Genomic DNA, 18633 nt, shown 5'->3' on the forward strand with positions numbered 1-18633 from the left:
CCAGCTCTCGTGCCAGCTTGTTTGGCATAATTATGAAGACTAGCAAATGTGGATTTGAACACTTTGAAGGCTTCGGATGAAAAGTGCTGGGTAAAAAGCAAAGCAATTTTATCATTAGAATCGGGGAGTAGGAGTCAGAAATGTTAAGGTCGACCTCACACTGTGTGACCCCGGAGGGCATGGCATCTCTGAAATGGGTCTTGAAGCACCAAAATCGAGGCGAAAAGGTACCTGCTCATCCGACTCAGGACAGCTGTGTTTGCTCTGAAGCCCACGTGCAAATCAAATCATTTAGCATATATTAGGAGAATCTGATTTTTGAATAAACTTGATTGGGATCCTTTGGCAAGGCAAAGAATCCTTTTGTAATGCAAATGAACACCCACTGATTTATATCTTTTGGAAGGTAGGATTTAATGGTTTAGGTTTTTCTAGCTCCTGTGCCACTTAAAATCAAATTGTTTTGGTGCCTGGAAGAGAAGAATGGCTCTGGGAAGTTGCATTAACTCCTTCAGCCCCGAGGAAGCCAGTTAGTCAATTACTGTTTCTGGGAACTAAATAATACCCTTGTCACCTGAAAGATTTAAAATAGCCTCTCTAAGTGGCTCCTTAGCCTCTGGAGGAACATGACTCATTCCTTCATTGGAATCTGAAAGAAGTCCAAGTGTCCGAAGACACTTGGGGAATGCACTGGAATTATACTTGTAAACATCAATGCTAGAAGTTTTAAATATTAGGAAACCAATATGATATGGGTTAAAAGTTGATGGTTGGAGTCGGTATATTAGGATGTGGCCAAAAGAGCAAGGAGTCGGTATATTAGGATGTGGCCAAAAGAGCAAGGGGTGAATTGGCAGTCCTTTCTAGAATGTTCCTTGGGGAAATCCTTGCTGGCCAAGTGAAGAGCCTTGAGCTGCTGAACTCTGGGTAGCATAGATTGTCTTCTTCTTTTGTCCAGGGACTCCACCACCCCCCTCCATCCCGACCCCCTGCGTTTCTGACTGCTCTGTGTTTATACATGGCCTCATAATGGTGTTCCTGCCAGCTTTACTTAGGCTTGCCCCCCCCCCCCCCCCCCCCCCCCCCGCCCAAGCAGCCTTTGGATTCATCTTCTGCACATGACCAGTGGAAGGAAACCAGTAGAAGGAGTCCTGCATTAGTGCTGGGAGATAAATTGCATTCCTGCACCTCTTAAAACCCACGTTCTCCACAATATAAAATGGGGCTGGGGAGGGTGCGGTTCTCCAAGACTGGGTTAGCCTTTGCCTTTCATTGACCTCAGTGGATGCCACTTAATGGAAAAATATGATCAGGGTTCACCCTATGGAATCATTGCTTAATATTGTAGATGACTCATTGGAGCTAGTGTGTTAGAAAATCACTTCCAGATGTGTAGCAGAAGCTTTTCCAAAAGGAAGCAATAAACTCTGGAAAACTGGGTTAGTTTTCTTTTTTCTTTTTATGATCTTAGGGCCAGAATCAAACCTTCCTGTATATGGTCGGCCAACATATACTTGGAGTTCTGAGTAGCGTGATGCATCCAGTTCACTTGCTTTTAGACGGATTCTCTTTATTTTTCTATTTGTTATTTATGTTTTTCTTTGAAAGAGAGCACGGGCGACCGCCTGTGAGCTGGGGAGGGGCAGAGGGAGAGGGAGAATCCGAAGCAGGTTCCATGCTCAGTGCGGAGCCCGATGTGGGGCTCGATCCCATGACTCTGGGATCTTGGCCTGAGCTGAAATCAAAAGTCGGACGCTCAACTGACCGAGCCCCCCGGGTGCCCCGAGATTCTCTTGAAGTGGATTTTTACCAGTGTTTGATTTCTGGAGATTCTATCTGCATGGATATCACTCCAGCCAAAAAATTCACTGGCTTCTTCTGGTCAGTGAAGTTTCAGTTGGGCCCTCTTAAAAGAGGTAATGTGCTGTCATCTCCTTGGAGGCACCAGATGACAGATCTTGTAGATCACGCGACGGAGTCAAAAGGAAAATATTTGTTAAGTACCACAGCCTGGAGCCCTTAGAAAGGCTGAGCCTGCTCCAACAAGGTGTTCCTGGTAAATAAAATCTTATGTTTTCCGTCCTGCTTGGTTTTTTTTCACAATTTACCTAATACCGTATTGTATTTGTAGCTCTTTAATGAATCAAAAAATGTCTGTCTGCACGAGACTAGGATCAAAACACGTCTGAAACTTGAGAAGGCCATCAAAACAGGCAAAGATCATAACCATTACTGTTCAATCGAAACTTATGTCCCCGTTCTTTTTGTTTCTTTTTGTTTTGTTTTGTTTTTTTAATTTTTTTTAACGTTTATTTACTTCTGAGACAGAGAGAGACAGAGCATGAACGGGGGAGGGGCAGAGAGAGAGAGAGGGAGACACAGAATCTGAAGCAGACTCCAGGCTCTGAGCTGTCGGCACAGAGCCCGACGCGGGGCTCGAACTCACGAGCCGTGAGATCATGACCTGAGCCGAAGTTGGACGCTTAACCGACTGAGCCACCCAGGCGCCTCAAGTCCCCGTTCTTTTTTTTTTTTTTTTTTTTTTTTTAATTTTTTTTTTTCAACGTTTATTTATTTTTGGGACAGAGAGAGACAGAGCATGAACGGGGGAGGGGCAGAGAGAGAGGGAGACACAGAATCGGAAACAGGCTCCAGGCTCTGAGCCATCAGCCCAGAGCCCGACGCGGGGCTCGAACTCACGGACCGCGAGACCGTGACCTGGCTGAAGTCGGACGCTTAACCGACTGCGCCACCCAGGCGCCCCAAGTCCCCGTTCTTTTTGAAGAGTTAAAAATGCTTAGGGATTGGTGAAGCTGCCTCAGTGAGTCCCCTAGCGGTTAAGGGCCTGGTCGTCAGCGTTAAAGGGCGCCGCTTGGAATCCTGACCGTATTAGTTTTCTGTTGCTGCACAGCATCTTGTCCCAAAGCGAGCAGCTCAAAATAACTTATTTCAGAGTTTCTCTGGGTCAGAAACCCGGGCAGGGCCCAGCTGGAGTCTTTCCTCCCAGTCCCACAGGTGTTGGCAGGGGCGTTATCACCTGGAAGCTCAGGGGCCTTCTCCAAGCTCCTTCAGGTTGGCGCAGTTCGGTTCCTTGTGGTTGTAGGACTGACTGGTCCTGTTTTCTTGCTGGCTGTCAGCTGCAAATGGGGCTGGCTGGCAGCTCATAGAGGATGCCTTCAGGTCCTAGCCGTGTGGGCCTTTATTAGCATGGCATTCTGCTTCTAAAAAGCCAGCAGGGGGGCGCCTAGGTGGCCCAGTCGGTTGAGTGTCCGACTTCGGCTCAGGTCATGATCTCGCAGTCCACGAGTTCGAGCCTCGCGTCGGGCTCTGTGCTGACAGCTCGGAGCCCGGAGCCTGCTTCGGGTTCTGTGTCTCCCTCTCTCTCCGCCCCTCCCCGGCTCGTGCTCTGTCCCTCCCTGTCTCTTAAAAAATAAAATAAAACGTTAAAAAATTTTCTTTAAAAAGCCAGCAGGAGGGGGCACCTGGGCAGCTCTGTCGGTTGAACGTCCAACTCTTGAGTTCGGCTCAGGTCGCATGATCCCAGGCTCGTGGGATGGACCCCGCCTCGGGCTCCACGGCACGGAGCCTGCTTGAGATTCTCCCCCTCTGCCCCTCTCCCCTGCTTGCACACTCTCTCTCTCTCTCTAAAAAATTAAAATAAAAAAATAAGTAAAAAATAAAAAGCCAGCAGGTGATTCACTCTCCAGGAAGGGCCCAGTCCCTCTTCTAGGGATCACCTGATTAGGTCAGGCCCACCTAAGATCATCTCCCTTTTGATCAACTCCAAGTCAATTTATTACTCATGGAATCAGGGGAGTGCCACCTCCTAATCCTCACAGGTTCCACTTACATTCAAGGGGAGGGGTTTATACAGGGCAAGTAGACCGCGGGCAGGAATCTTAGGGGGCATCGTAGGATTCGGCCTACCCCATTGACTGTTAACACTCCTTTGGTCAAGTTACCCAGTCACACTCAGTCTCCCTTTTCTCACTGATAAAAATCTGAGTAATGATCGTATTTTCCACCTCCTAGGATTATTGGAAGAGTTCAGTGAGTTGTTAACACCGGTAGTTGAATTTAGCACAGCACCCGGGGCTTAGCAAGCTTTCAATAAAGTGTTCCAACTGTGGCAGAGAAGGGGCACCTGGGTGGGGCTCAGTCAGTTAGGTGTGTGACCTCAGCTGAGGTCACGATCTCCTGGTTCGTGGGTTTGAGCCCCGCTTGCCAGCACAGAGTGCACTTCGGATCCTCTGTCTCTCTGTCCTTCCCCCACTCACACTGTCTCTCCCTCCCTCAAAAATAAGTAAACATCAAAAAAAAAAAAAAAGAATTGTGGCAGAGAGGAGCTACTTTTCCTTTTCCCTTTTCCACCCCCCCCCCGCCCCCATAACAAAGTGGCTTTGTAGGTAGAGCATGTGAACGTAGGCTAAAGGAGTTGAGGGTTTTATTTCCCTAACGACGTAAGTACAAAAAGGGATTTCCTAAGAATAAAAGTTACTGAACACAAATTTCTTTTTAATTTTATTATTTTTTTTCTTAGAGAGCGAGCATGAGCAGGGGAGATAGGCAGAGGGGGGGAGAGAGAGAGAGAGAGAGAGAGAGAGAGAGAGACACACTTCTAAGTAGGTTCCACCCTGTGGATGGATCATGACCTGAGCCAAAATCAAGAGCTACAGGCTCAAGAGACTGAGCCACTCAGGTACCCCTTGTATTACAACAATTTTTTAAATGTTTTGCTTATTCTTGAGAGAGAGCACGCGGGGAATTGCAGAGAGGGAGGGGACAGAGGATCCTAGGCGGGCTCCTCGCGGACAGCAGGGAGCCGGATGCGGGGCTCGAACTCACAACCGGTGACGTCATGACCTGAGCCGAAGTCAGGCGCTCAACCGACTGAGCCACCCAGAGAATGAATTTAATGAGTATCATATAGTGCTATGAAGACATTTCAAGCTAACATTCTAACAAAGAATTCAAAGTCAAAAAGTTAAACACAGGGGCGCCTGTTTTGGAAGGTGGAGGCCTTCCTTCCGATATCCTTCTGACTTGATTCAGAAGTGGAGACCTATTTCCTAGTTTAAAGTAAAAGTTTCAGATCTTATTCTACTTAGGAAACAATGGCTTGGTAGACCAGTGATCTAGAATTGAGAATGCCTTTGGTGACAAATGCTTACTCGGTAGAGCAGGAAATCCCAATTTACAGGCACGCCCTGGGTTTCTACCCTTTGGAGCGAAGGTATTCAACAGTTCGGCGTCAGAATAGTCCTGAAACGTAGACTTCATTTATTCCCAGAAGCTACTGAAGCACAGCCGTATCAGGGGACTTGACTATGGTTTCAGGGTCCTCCCTGGAAGAAAATGAGTATGTGTTACTTCTTCTCACTGTCTGTAGAAATTGGCCATACATCAGAATTCGTGCGAAAATAAAATCCCACGTGACAAATAAACAGTAAAACCTTGGTTTCTGAGCACAGTTTGTTCTGGAAACGTGCTTGTAATCCAGCGCAGTTGTGTATCAAAGCGAACGTCAAGAACCATTGGCTCAGTTGTGATCACGTAACTACGCGTATTGCAAGACATCGCTCGTTAATCAAGTTAAAATTTATCAGAAGCGTTCGCTCCGTTGCAGAACACCCGCAAAACAAGTTATTCGCAATCCAAGGTTTTACTGTAGTTGTTTAGAAGCCCCATGTTGCCGGTGGGAGTTGGGGAGAAGGGGGGACGGGGAAAAGAAACAAAGGGCAGAGATACAAGAAAGGCGATGCGTACCATTGCGAAACAGTGGGAATGACTTGTGGAGAGTTTGATTCTTCAGGGTGGAACTGAACTTGGATGCTGCTTTTCACAACAATGCCTTAAATGTCCCAGTCCGTTCCGTGGTAACAACTCTGCACGTGTATCTCGTGTGTGAGAGGTTTGGAAGGTTGAGGATGTGTAGTCCGGAGCCAACCAGTGAAAGGATAGCTTATGAAGTGCCTGCCTGGTAGAACTAGGGAACCTTAAAAGTCTATAGGATTCCGGGGCGCCTGGGTGGCTCAGTCGGTTGAGCATCGGGTTCTTGATTTCGGCTCAGATCATGATCTCCTGGTTTGTGGGATCGAGCCCTGCGTCGGGCTCTGCACTGACAGTGAGGAGCCTGCTTGGGATTCTCTCTCCCTCTCTCCCTGCCCCTCCCATGCTCTCCCCCTCCTCTCAAAATAAATAAATAAACTTAAAAAAAAAAAAAGTCTACAGGATTCCGTGTCCCCACCATCCCTGCTGCCCCGACAAGGCTTACCTATCACACACCGCGTGAGTTCCGACTCTCAGCATACAAGTGTCAGGGAGAAGCCACGTTGGGGGAGGAGTAACGAGTTGTCACCTCATTGAGAGGCCCTCAGTTCCTGTTCCTGTACCCACCCGAGAGAAGTCTAAAAAGACGTATAAGGCTAACGCATTTTATCGTGTACCTTCTTTAAAAAATAAAGTGGATTAAAAACTTTTATGTACCCAAGGACACCATCGAGAGGATGAAAAGGCACCCCACCGAGTGGAAGAAAAAAAATTGCGAAGCCTCTATCGGATTAACACGGGGAACGGATGGTTTGAACATGCTCAAAGAACTTGCAGGAACAGTTCACCCAAGAAGTGGGCGCCGATGGCCCATAAGCATAGGAAAAGATAGTCGATGTCAAACTAAGTATGGGGTAAATGCAAATCAAAACCACAAGGAGATCCCTCTTCACTGATAACAAGTGTTAGAGAAGATGTAGAGAGATTGGAACCCTTGGGCACGGCTGGTGGGAATGTACCAGTGGTCCGGCCGCTGTGGAAAACAGCATGTCAAGTTGCCCAAAAACTTAAATTTAGAATTCCCGTATGATTCGGCAACTCCATTTCGAGGGTCTATACCCAAAAGAAATGAAGGCAGGGGCTCGTACAGCAGCGTTATTCACGGGAGCCAAGAGACTTAACTACCCAAATGTCCATCCGCAGATCTCCGAAACATGGTATATATGTACAGTGGAATTTTTTTTAAAGCATTTATGGATTTATTTTGAGAGAGAGCGCGCGCGCAGCATGTCGGGCGCTGGGTTCAATCCCACGAACCTGAGCTGATCGTGACCTGAGCTGAAATCAAGAGTCAAGACGCTTAACCGACTGAGCCACCCAGGCGCCCCTGTATAATGGAATATTATTCAGGCTTTGAAGGAATGAAATTCTGACACGTGCCACGACACGGATGAACCTTGCAAACGTCATGCTAAGTGAAATAAGCCAGACGCGAAAGGACAAGTGTTGTGTGTTTCTATTTCTGTGGGGTACCCGGAACAGGCAAATTGAAAGAGACAGAAGGCAGATTAGCTGTTACCAGGGCCTGGGGGTGGGGGTGGAGGGTGGGAAGGAGGAGTTGGTGTTGCATTGATGAAAAAAATTCGGAAATGGAGGGCGGTGACGGTTACAGAGCGAAATGTTTTGGGATGATAACAGTAATACTTGTGTGTGCTTGAAGACTTTGGGGGAAAAACGAAAAAGGAAGGAAAAAAATCCTCATGCCGCCACGCCGAATGCATCAGTTTTTCATGGTTTCATTTGACCGTATTTACTCTCTCCTTGTCAGTACAGATGACACTCCCTTTCTGCCACTTCCCAAATAGGGGGTACGATAACACCCAGTTATCCTCCGGCGAAATGTCAGTGCCTTGAACAACCCCATGGTGCGCATTCTGCGGAAAGCCGGTCTCAGTGCAGTGGTTCGTGGGCCATGACCACACTGTGGGACCAGCTCCTGGCCAGGGCACAGGGACCTCGGGTCAGCAGGTGTGGCTTCCAGCTACCTTTTTTTAACTGTTTTTTTTTTTTAATCTTTATTTTATTTTTGAGAGAAAGAGAGCCAGACAGACAGAGTATGAGTGGGGGAGGGGCAGAGACAGACGCTTAATCTGAAGCAGGCTCCGGGCTCAGAGCTGTCAGCACAGAGCCCGACAAGGGGCTCGAACTCATGACCCGCGAGATCATGACCTGGGCCGAAGTCGGACGCTTAACCGACTGTGCCACCCAGGCGCCCCCAGAAGGGCTTAAAGTCCTTGGACTTCCCTCCTGCTACACCGTCAGCCCCACAGCGCATCCCATTTATCCATCCATTGAAAGCCTCCTTATATAAGAAACGGTGAGGGTTCTTAAACTGCCCCCAGGGTCTTCCAGAAGCAGCTTTGGCCTCTGGTCCTCGAGGGACAGGAAGATGCCCAGGCTTTGCCAGCGGCTTTATCTCCGGTTTGCTCGCTGACCACCTTGCTCCCAGCTTCAAAGTGGCTCCTCTCAGGTTGTATTTACAAGGTAGCCGGGGCAAGCCTTTGAGTTGGCCAGAGGCGGCGGGTTCTCCAGTGGAAAGCCAGTGTGTTCTAGAATTCCAGGAAGCTCACTGGGCTAGACCCGGATTGCTCCCACGGAGAAACCTCTGACAGTCGGTCGCAGGCCAGGGGAACAGGCCCAGTAATTAGCCGGGCGGGGAGCAGGGGAGGGGGGGGGGGATGGGGTGACCGAGACAGAAAGCTTTTGAGCATGTCACTGGGTGCTGCTTCCATTCTGCAAAGAGGCTTATTTGCTCTTTGCAAATAAGTATGGGTTTAAATATCCCATATTTAAAGAATATTCTTTAAATGCAGGATGAAAATGGCATTGGAGAGAGCACACTTAAATGGCAAGAATTCTTTCAGTGGGCCCATCCTTTGCCTATATATAAAGTAGACAAGCAGTAATTCTGTTTTGCCAGAATTCTCTTGTTGGGAAATATGTAAGCAGTGGCTGGTGAAGTAATTACACTGATCTTCCTCCTTTAAACACAGCAGAATTCAACAGGCAAACAAGTGCTCTCCTTTGAATAGTCCCCACTGTAGGAGGCCACACTCACTAACGTCATTGCTCAAAACACAGGGAATGTTTCTCAGAACGAGTTTATGGGTCGAGACGATCTCCAGCCTTTACCCTGTAGCCCCATCTCACACATGTTTATTTTCTTCGTGTATGCATTTTTATTATTAGATGAGAGTCTGCGTTTTGGTAATAGAGGGAAAGAAAGCTATTGTTTACAAAAACCCGACTGCTGGGGGCGCCTTGGGTGACCAACTCTTGGTATTGGCTCAGGTCGTGATCTCGCAGTTTCGCGAGTTTGAACCCGGCATTGGGCTCTGCGCTTACAGTGCCGGAGCTTTCTTGGGATTGTTCCTTTCTCTCTGCCTCTCTCAAAATAAATAACTTAAAAAAAAACCCAAACACCTCACTTTCAATGGTTTGTGTTTCATCAATACTATAATACAATCTGCCTTTTTTTTTTTAACCAGTTGATACAGGTCCAGTCACGTTTTTTTGTTTTTGTTTTTGTTTTTTTAATTTACAGAGGAGAGAGAGCATCTTAAGCAGGCTTCATGTTCATCCCTGAGCCCAACACAGGGCACGATCCCAAGACCCTGGCTGGGATCATGACCTAAGCCCAAATCAAGAGTCGGACGCTCAACTGAGTGAGACACCCAGGTGCCCCAGATCTAGTCACTTTAAAAGGTTCACTTTCTGGGCACCCGACTGGCTCAGTCGGTAGAGCATGTGACTCTTGATTTCAGGGTCGTGAGTTCAAGCCCCACGTTGGGTGTAGAACTTAAAAAAAAAGAAGAAAAAAGTTGGCTTTCTTAGGCTGAGCTTCACATTCTCTATCGAAATCCCTAGAAAAAGGTGTTTGTAAATATTTTATTTAGTTTTGAGACAGAGAGGGGCGAGGGGCAGAGAGAGAGGGAGACAAAAGACCTGAAACAGGCTCCTTGCTGGCTCCACGCTGACAGTAGAGAGCCCGACGCGGGGCTCAAACTCAGTAATGGTGAGATCATGACCTGAGCTGAAGTCGGATGCTTAACCAACCGAGCCACCCAGGCGCCCCCAAATCCCTAGAATTTTTAACACTTTGTGTGAGAACTCAGAGAAGGATTTACTTCCTACTTTTGGAGTAGTGTGTCACACACATAGCAGGTGCTCAATTAAATGATTTATGGGTGGATGTCGCTTGGAAATCAAAGGGATTTTTGAATACTAATCCCACATTCTCTATATTCTGGCATTTCTCTTATGTTGTTTGGAAGACATTAATGATCAGAAATTAACGGTAGGGGGACTCCCAATTTGAAAGAAAAATATGGCAAAGAGGTAGAGGAATGCCAAAATAGTAACAGTGATCATCTACAGACGGTGGGATTCTAAGTGACTTTTATTTTCTCTCTTTATTTGTGGATGAAAAATTCTTCGGTGAACATGCATTTGCTTTAGAATTACGCAAACCAATAAATCTTCTATGAAAATAAAGCAACCTGTTTATATGAAGTTAGGAAGCCAGTGTATTTTTTTTATTTTTTATTTTTAATTAACTAATTATTTTTTGTTGTCAAGGTAGCTAACATACAGCGTAGACAATGTGCTCTTGGCTTCGGGAGTAGATTCCCGCGATTCCTCACTTACATACAACACCCAGTGCTCATCCCAACCCACTTTCTCCGCCCCCCCCGCCTCCCACCCCCATCAACCCTCAGTTTGTTCTCTGTGTATCTAAGAGTCTCTTATGGTTGGGCTCCGTCCCTCTCTGTTTGTAACTATTTTTCCCCCCTCCCCTCCCCCATGGTCTTCTGTTAAGTGTCTCAAGATCTCCATATGAGTGAAGACATATGGTATCTGTCTTTGTCTGACTGACTTATTTCACTCAGCATAATACCTTCCATTTCCATCCATGTTGCTGCAAATGGCCCGATTTCATTCTTTCTCATTGCCAAGTAGTATTCCATTGTATATATAAACCACATCTTTATCCATTCGTCACTCGATGGACATTTAGGCTCTTTCCACGATTTGGCTATCGTTGAAAGCTCTGCTATAAACATTGGGGTACACGTGCCCCTATGCATCGGCACTCCTGTATCCCTCGGGTAAATTCCTAGCAGTGCTATTGCTGGGTCATAGGGTAGGTCTATTTTTAATTTTTTGAGGACCCTCCACACTGTTTTCCAGAGTCGCTGCACCAGTTTGCATTCCCACCAACAGTGCAAGAGGGTTCCCCTTTCTCCACATCTGTAGTTTCCTGAGTTGTTCATTGTTGGTAACCACTTTTTTCCTACCCTTCCCCCATGGTCTTCTGTCAAGTTTCTCAACTTCCACATATGAGTGAAAACATATGATGCATGTCTTTCTCTGACTGACCTATTTCACTCAGCATAGTACCTTCCATTTCCACCCACATTGCTGTAAATGGTATGATTTTATTCTTTCTCATTGGCAAGTAGTATTCCATTGTATACATAAACCACATCTTCTTTATCCATTCATCAGTTAATGGACATTTGGGCTCTTTCCATAATTTGGCTATTGTTGAAAGTGCTGCTATAAACATTGGGATACATGTGCCCCTGTGAGTCAGCACTCCTGTATCCTTTGGGTAAATTCTTAGTAGTGCTACTGCTGGGTTGTAGGGTAGTTCTGTTTTTAATTTTTTGAGGAACCTCCACACCATTTTCCAGAGAAGCTGTACCAGTTTGCATTCCCACCAACAGTGCAAGAGGGTTCCCCTTTCTCCACATCCTCACCAACATCTGTCGTTTCCTGAGTTGTTAATTTCAGCCACTCCAACCGGTGTGAGGTGGTATCTCAGTGTGGTTTTGATTTGTATTTCCCTGATGATGAGCATTGTTGAACATCTTTTCATGTGTCTGTTGGCCATCTGGATGTCTTCTTTGTAAAAGTGTCTATTCATGTCTTCTGCCCATTTCTTCACTGGATTATTTGTTTTTATGGTGTGGAGTTTGGTGAGTTCGTTATAGATTTTGGATACTAACCCTTTATCTAAGATGTCATTTGCAAATATCTTCTCCCATTTCGTCAGTCGCCTTTTAGTTTCATTGATGATTTCCTTTGCTGTGCAGAAGCTTTTTATCTTGATGAGGAAGGCAGTGTCTCTTAACCTTTCTTGGGTTATACTTTGGAGATTCTGAAAGCTCTTGGAACCTTTTCCTACAGAAATGTATGTATAGCGTTTTCCGTGTAATTTCAGAGTTTCACATCCCATCCAAGGATCACTTAAGACCCCAGATTAGGAGCCTATTTAGGAATGGAGAAAGTGGCACCCCGAAAGGGGTTGACTGCCAAAAAATGTGGAATGATGTGGTGTTATATGTGCATTCACATCCGTGTGGGGACATCTGTTTAAGTAGGAGAGCCCTTGCGTCAGGCTATGCAAATCCACCAAGACGCCACTGTGTGAGAGAGGGGATTTTCCATTCGTGAAACCTCACGTGTCTGTTCTGGGGGTCACAGGGAACTAACAGGCAGTCAGTCAAAGCCTTGAGGGTGGGGCTGAGAACCCAGCCTAGGCGAGGATTTGTATCCCTGTAAATGAAGCCCCTGAACTCTGAGTCAGGATTTTCTCCAGCAGCAGCAAAGAAAAATAAGCAGGGGGTTTGATCCAGGATTGCGGAGTGGCCCTGGATATCGTTTTGAATGACAAGGGGTTAGTGAGGGGGCTCTTGGCCACGGGGTCCAGGTTGAATTGAAAATGAAAGCAAGATGGGAATGCACTGTCCTATTGACGGGATGGGCGAGGGTTATGCTAGTCTAGTTGAAGAATGGACGGCAGGGGTGGTGGCGGTAAGGTACAGGGAGTCTTTCCTAGGAAAGACATAGCTTTGTCATGATGATGGTGGTTCTGCCACATGCTGTGGGTACAGGTCCATGGAGACAAGGTTGTTCTAAGTCTGAGGGCTCAACGGTGGCTCTTGCGTGGGCTGAGGGTTGGCATTGCAAAATGGGGGCACTCCATTAAGAGCGTGGGGGTGTGCTTCTTGCTAGTGCTTCTTCTGGGCATGTGTGACATGGCTTTAGGGGAGGAAGCTAGAGAATACACCTGTGGGTACCCTCTGCTCACAGGGTAAGTGGGGGCTGAAACCCACGCACCGTGAGATCGTGACCTGAGCCAAAGTCGGATGCTTAACCGACTGAGCCACCTTGTACGTGAAAATTTCGTATATGACCTTATGAGTTTCCCCAAAGAGAAAGTGATGAGTGATGATTCATGTTAAGGTGTTCAATAGCAGGGCTCCTTGGGACAGCTGCTCAGAAGTGTGTATTTCAGTGAGTAGTTTGCAGATTGCGTTTGACGTCATGAAAAATTGGAAGAGGCAGAAAATCTCAATGCTCAGGGTTAGAAAGATATTGCCAATGGATTCATGGTTTGTCATTCAGTCATTCAAGATATACTTTTGGGGTGCTGGGGACAGAGCAACGAATGAGACTAAGCGCGGAGCTCCTTAAAAATTAAAAAAAATTCTTTTAACGTTTATTTATTTTTGAGAGACAGAGAGAGACAGAGCATGAGCAGGGGAGGGGGAGAGACAGAGACAGAGAGGGAGACACAGAATCTGAAGCAGCCTCCAGGCTGTGAGCTGTTTGTTAGCACAGAGCCCCACACGGGGCTCGAACTCACCAACTGTGAGACCGTGACCTGAGCTGAAGTCGGACTCTCAACCGACTGAGCCACCCAGGCACCCCCTAAAATTTTTTTTTTAAGTTTTTAAAATTTATTTTGAGAGAGAGACAGAGAGAGCGAGTAGGGGAGGGGCAGAGAGAGAGGGAGAGACAGAATCCCAAGCAGTAACGGGGGGGGGGAAGGGGGGGCCGACACGGGGCTCAAACCCATGAGATCATGACCTGAGTCGAAACCAAGAGTTAGACGCTTAACCAAATGAGCCACCCAGGCGCCCCTAAGCACGGACCTTTAATTCTAGTCGGGGGAGAGACAAAAGAGGACGTTAATGTTTATTTAAAATTTTTTAATGTTTGTTTTTGAGAGAGACACAGAGAGAGAGTGTGTGAGCAGGGGAGGGGCAGAGAGAGAGGGAGACACCGAATCCAAAGCAGGCTCCAGGCTCTGAGCTGTCAACACAGAGCCCGACGCGGGGCTCGAACCCACGGACCGCGAGATCATGACCTGAGCCGAAGTCGGACGCTTAACCGACTGAGCCACCCAGGCACCCCTGAAGGGGTTTAAACAAAGCAGTACTGTGATCCAACTTCTGTTTGGATCAAATTAGCCATTGAAAAGGTGTTGGGAACAAATTAAGTGCAGATTGGCAGCTGATTTTTTTGTCAAAATGAAATGTTTAGGCTAATTTGATGTCTGCCATGTGAGGAGGACGTCTTGTAAGCATTTCTCTCTCTAAGGGAAAATCTCTTTGCATAAATAGAACTCTCTCTTTATTTTCCTTAATAGTTTTGTATGCAGCTCTAATGAGTAGTTTTCCATAATTCAGTGTATTGCTCCTGGAAAATGTAGACAATGGGGCAAATTTTCAGCCTATGCTGTCATTTTATGGATTAATTTCCATTAGCGCTGACCTTCTGGCTTTCCGTGCATAAATATGAGTAAAACATCTGTTCGTGTCATTCCCCTGCTTCAGGACCTCTGTTGGCTCCCCATCACCTACACCAGGAAACAGTCCAACTCATTGCCTTGGCGCACATAGCCCTTCAGAAACGTGCCTTTCCAGCCCATCTCTGCCATTTCTCCCCGTTCTGTCCGTCCCCAGACTCGCTGAACACGTGCTTTTATTCCTCCATGCTATTTATTCACCTTCTCTTCTTTTTTTTATTCTTATTAAAATTTTTTTAAGTTTATTTATTTATTTATTTATTTATTTTAACGTTTATTTATTTATTTATTTATTTATTTAATTTTTTTTTTAACGTTTATTTATTTTTGAGACAGAGAGAGACAGAGCATGAATGGGGAAGGGGCAGAGAGAGAGGGAGACACAGAATCCGAAACAGGCTCCAGGCTCTGAGCCATCAGCACAGAGCCCGACGTGGGGCTCGAACTCACGGACCGCGAGATCGTGACCTGAGCTGAAGTCGGACGCTTAACCGACTGAGCCACCCAGGCGCCCCAACGTTTATTTATTTTTGAGACAGAGAGAGACAGAGCATGAATGGGGCAGGGTCAGAGAGAGGGAGACACAGAATCTGAAACAGGCTCCAGGCTCTGAGCCATCAGCCCAGAGCCCGACGTGGGGCTCGAACTCAACGGACCGCGAGATCGTGACCTGAGCCGAAGTCGGCCGCCTAACCGACTGAGCCACCCAGGCGCCCCAGGTTTAGTTATTTATTTTGAGAGAGAGAGAGAGAGAGAGAGAGAGAGCACGTGAGCACAAGCAGAGGAGGGGCAGAGCGGGAGAAACGCAGGCAGGCTTCCGCCTGGCAGCGTGGAGCCCGATGTGGGACTCGAACTCATAAACCGCAAGATCGTGACCTGAGCCGAAACCAAGAGTCAGACGCTTAACTGACTGAGCCCCCCCGGGCGCCCCTGCTTATGCTCTCTTCTTTGCCCGTGATGCCTTTATTCATCTTGTCCGCCACGGGCATTTTTATTCGGTGTTTCGAGGCTGAGCGCACACGCTGCCTCCTTTCTGAGCCCCCTTCCCCAGTGGAATTCCTCTCTCCCTTCCTTGTAGCCCCACAGCAGTCTCTGTGTCGCCCGTCCGAGCCTCTGCCCTGTTGTATTTTAACTCTGTTTCAAGGGGTCTGTCTTTTCCCCAAGCCTGTGAGTTCATGAAGGGCAGGACCCACATCTTGCCCACCTTTGTAGCCCATTGTCTGGCACGCAGTTGATGCTCAGTGACTGTATAGGACGAAGCTGTGTGTCTTGTATTTCTGTGCGTAAGAGTTCCAGAAGAGCCCTCGGGGCGTGGTGGGGCAGCTAGCCTCACTTCTGCAACGGGCCAGTCGGCGGAATCTATGGCCGGAGTGTAAGATCCCCACACATTGACACTTAACCATTTTCTAATAGGGAGCAACATGGTGGGTATACTGGGAACTCATCTCTTACCAAATACTGGAGGGATTTTTTTAGGTATAAGGAACTGAAACTGGGTATGTTATTTTTTTCTCTTCTACTTTTCTTTTTAAAACTTTTTTGGTAATTTTTTTTTTAAATGTTTTTTGTTTATTTTTGAGAGACAGAGCATGAGCGGGGGAGGGGCAGAGAGAGCGAGGGAGACACAGAATCGGAAGCAGGCTCCAGGCTCCGAGCCGTCAGCACAGAGCCCGACGCGGGGCTTGAACTCGTGAATCGCCAGATCGTGACCTGAGCTGAAGTTGGACGCTCGACCCACTGAGCCAACCAGGCGCCCTTGTTTTTTTAATAAAAAAAAAAACAAAAAAAAAAAACTTTAAGTAGGCTCCATGCCCAACACGGGACTTGAACTCACAACCCCAAGACCAAGAGCCACATGCTTTACCGAGCCGGCCAGGCACCCCTCGCTTTCTTAATAGCTTTGTTCAGATACAATTCACATACCATACAACTTACCCATTTAAAATGTGTAGTTCAGGGTGGGGGTTAGGCAAAATGGGAGAAGGAGAATGGGAGGTACCGGCTTTCAGTTATGGAACGACTAAGTCATGGGAATAAAAGTCAGCACAGGGAACATAGTCAATGATATTATAATAGTGTTGTTTGGGGACAGATGGTAACCACACTTGCGGTGAACATAGCATACGGTATAATCTTGTCAAATCACTGTGTTGTATACCTGAAAATAACATAACATTGTATGTCAACTGTACTCAAAAAAATGACAGAGAAAGAAAAAAAAAACTATCAACAAATGTTTAAAAACGTAAGTGCCCAACACTAGGTGAATCGCCTGAATATTTTGCAGTTATGAGAATTCTGCTTTGCAATACTTTTAAGTGACGTGGAAAATGCTCAGGCAACGATGTGAAGTGAAAATGTGGGACACAAATTTTACATGAAATAACTATCCCATGTGTGTGGTGGATCGCAACTATTTACAATATGCGTAGGAGAAAACACCTACAAAATTACAAAAAATATCAACAGTGGGGGAAGAAAGTGTATATTTTCAAGGCTCTTAGTGCACTCACAGATATGTGCGACCATTACCACGATCAATTCTAGAACATTTCTTCTTTTTGTTTTTTAATGGTTTTATTTTTGAGACAGAGAGACAGAGCATGAGCAGGGGAGGGGCAGAGAGAGAGGGAGACACGGAGTCTGAAGCAGACTCCAGGCTCCGAGCTGTCAGCACAGAGCCCGACGCAGGGCTCGAACTCACGAACAGTGAGATCATGACCTGAGCTGAAGTCGGATGCTTAACTGACTGAGCCACCCAGGTGCCCCGGAACATTTCTGATCATCTCAAGGCTATTTACTTAAGACCTTCAGAAAACCTTTCACAGCGGGGTGCCTGAGGGGCTCAGTCAGTTGAGTGGCTCAGTCTCAGTTTCAGCTCAGGTCACCGGCTCACAGTTCTTGGGATCGAGCCCCACGTCGAGCTCTCTGCTGACAGCACGGAGCCCGCTTGGGATTCTCTCTCTCCCTCTCTCTCTGTCCCTCCCCTGCTTGCATGCTCTCTCTCTCTCAAAATAAATTTTTAAAAATGTTAGAAAAAAAAAGAATGCAAGATATGTTATACTTGTGTTTATAAAACTCAGGAAAAAGTCAAGGATATTTCTTTTTTGTTTTAAGTTGGAAGTGGGCACCAAGATCCAAGGCAGGTTATATTTGTTGATGGTCACAAAATGAAGACGATCTAATTTCTCCTGGCATGAATGGATTTTCTGCCATAACTCTTCTTGTCCCTGTGAACTTGTTGAACTCTTTGATTTACTAGAAGGAAAGCCATTTTGTATAACGAAGGCCCATTTTCCCCGTCAACCGAGGCTTGCTAAAGAACAGAAACAAAAGGCACTTCTTGTTTTAAAAAGATACTTTGCCACTCAATTTTTTCAAGCCTTTCTCTTCATTTTTACCTCTTTTTGTCTTTGAGTCCTTTAAATGCTTCTTAGCACAAAGTGAACACAAGAAGTCAGGGGTGATTGAATTCAAATCAGTTTTCCTGTCAGCCAACCAGTGGAATAAATTTAGGATTAGTGGTTAAAGTGAAGTTATGGAGGGGGCCGCCTGGGTGGCTCAATCGGTTAAGCGTCCAACTTCGGCTCAGGTCATGATCTCACAGTCTGTGAGTTCGAGCCCCGCGTCGGGCTCTGTGCTGACGGCTCAGAGCCTGGAGCCTGCTTCGGATTCTGTGTCTCCGTCTCTCTCTGACCCTCCCCCATTCATGCTCTGTCTCTCTCTCTCTCTGTCTCAAAAATAAATAAACATTAAAAAAAATTTTTTAAATGAAGTTATGGGGAAGATAGACTATTTTGAAATTCTGTTTATTCATTTGGAGATAATCTAGATCATTTGCATAGTATTTGAGTTGGCTGTAATGAAAAACACTTGTTAATGGAGTTTGAAGTAATCATATAGTATATATACAGACTTATTTCGTTATTAAAAATTATGTAAATTCTTTGTAGGTTTTTAAAAATAGTTCTTGAGTTTATATAAATAGCTAAATAGACTTGGAAAAGGGAAGTAATTTGACATTTAGAAAGGTTTCCTCCCTCAGGCGCCTGGCTGGCTCAGTCGGTTAAGTGTCTGACTCCTGATCTTGGCTCCGGTCGTGATCTCACGGTTCGTGAGTTCGAGCCCCGAGTCAGGTTCTGTGCTGACAGGAAGGAGCTTGCTTGGGAGGCTCTCTCTTCTTCTCTCTCCGTGGCACGTAGGGC

General features: G+C 46.4%; 1 protein-coding gene, 1 long non-coding RNA gene and 1 other non-coding gene across 6 annotated transcripts in view; 2 read left to right on the forward strand and 1 right to left on the reverse strand.

Moving 5' to 3' along the window:
• DOCK11 (dedicator of cytokinesis 11) overlaps positions 1 to 18633 on the forward strand; it is a 201503-nt gene that overhangs the window by 20917 nt on the left and 161953 nt on the right. The gene's annotated exons all lie outside the window — the stretch shown is intronic.
• LOC115507700 lies at positions 233 to 13879 on the reverse strand. Its single transcript, XR_003966772.1, has 3 exons — positions 13720 to 13879; positions 7584 to 7586; positions 233 to 243 (listed from the first exon to the last, which is right to left on the reverse strand). It is a non-coding gene; the product is annotated as an uncharacterized LOC115507700 (long non-coding RNA).
• Positions 9550 to 9622, forward strand: TRNAK-CUU. Its single transcript has one exon. It is a non-coding gene; the product is annotated as a tRNA-Lys (tRNA).

The sequence above is a fragment of the Lynx canadensis genome, chromosome X, assembly GCF_007474595.2.
Source record: "Lynx canadensis isolate LIC74 chromosome X, mLynCan4.pri.v2, whole genome shotgun sequence".
NCBI lineage: Eukaryota > Metazoa > Chordata > Mammalia > Carnivora > Felidae > Lynx > Lynx canadensis.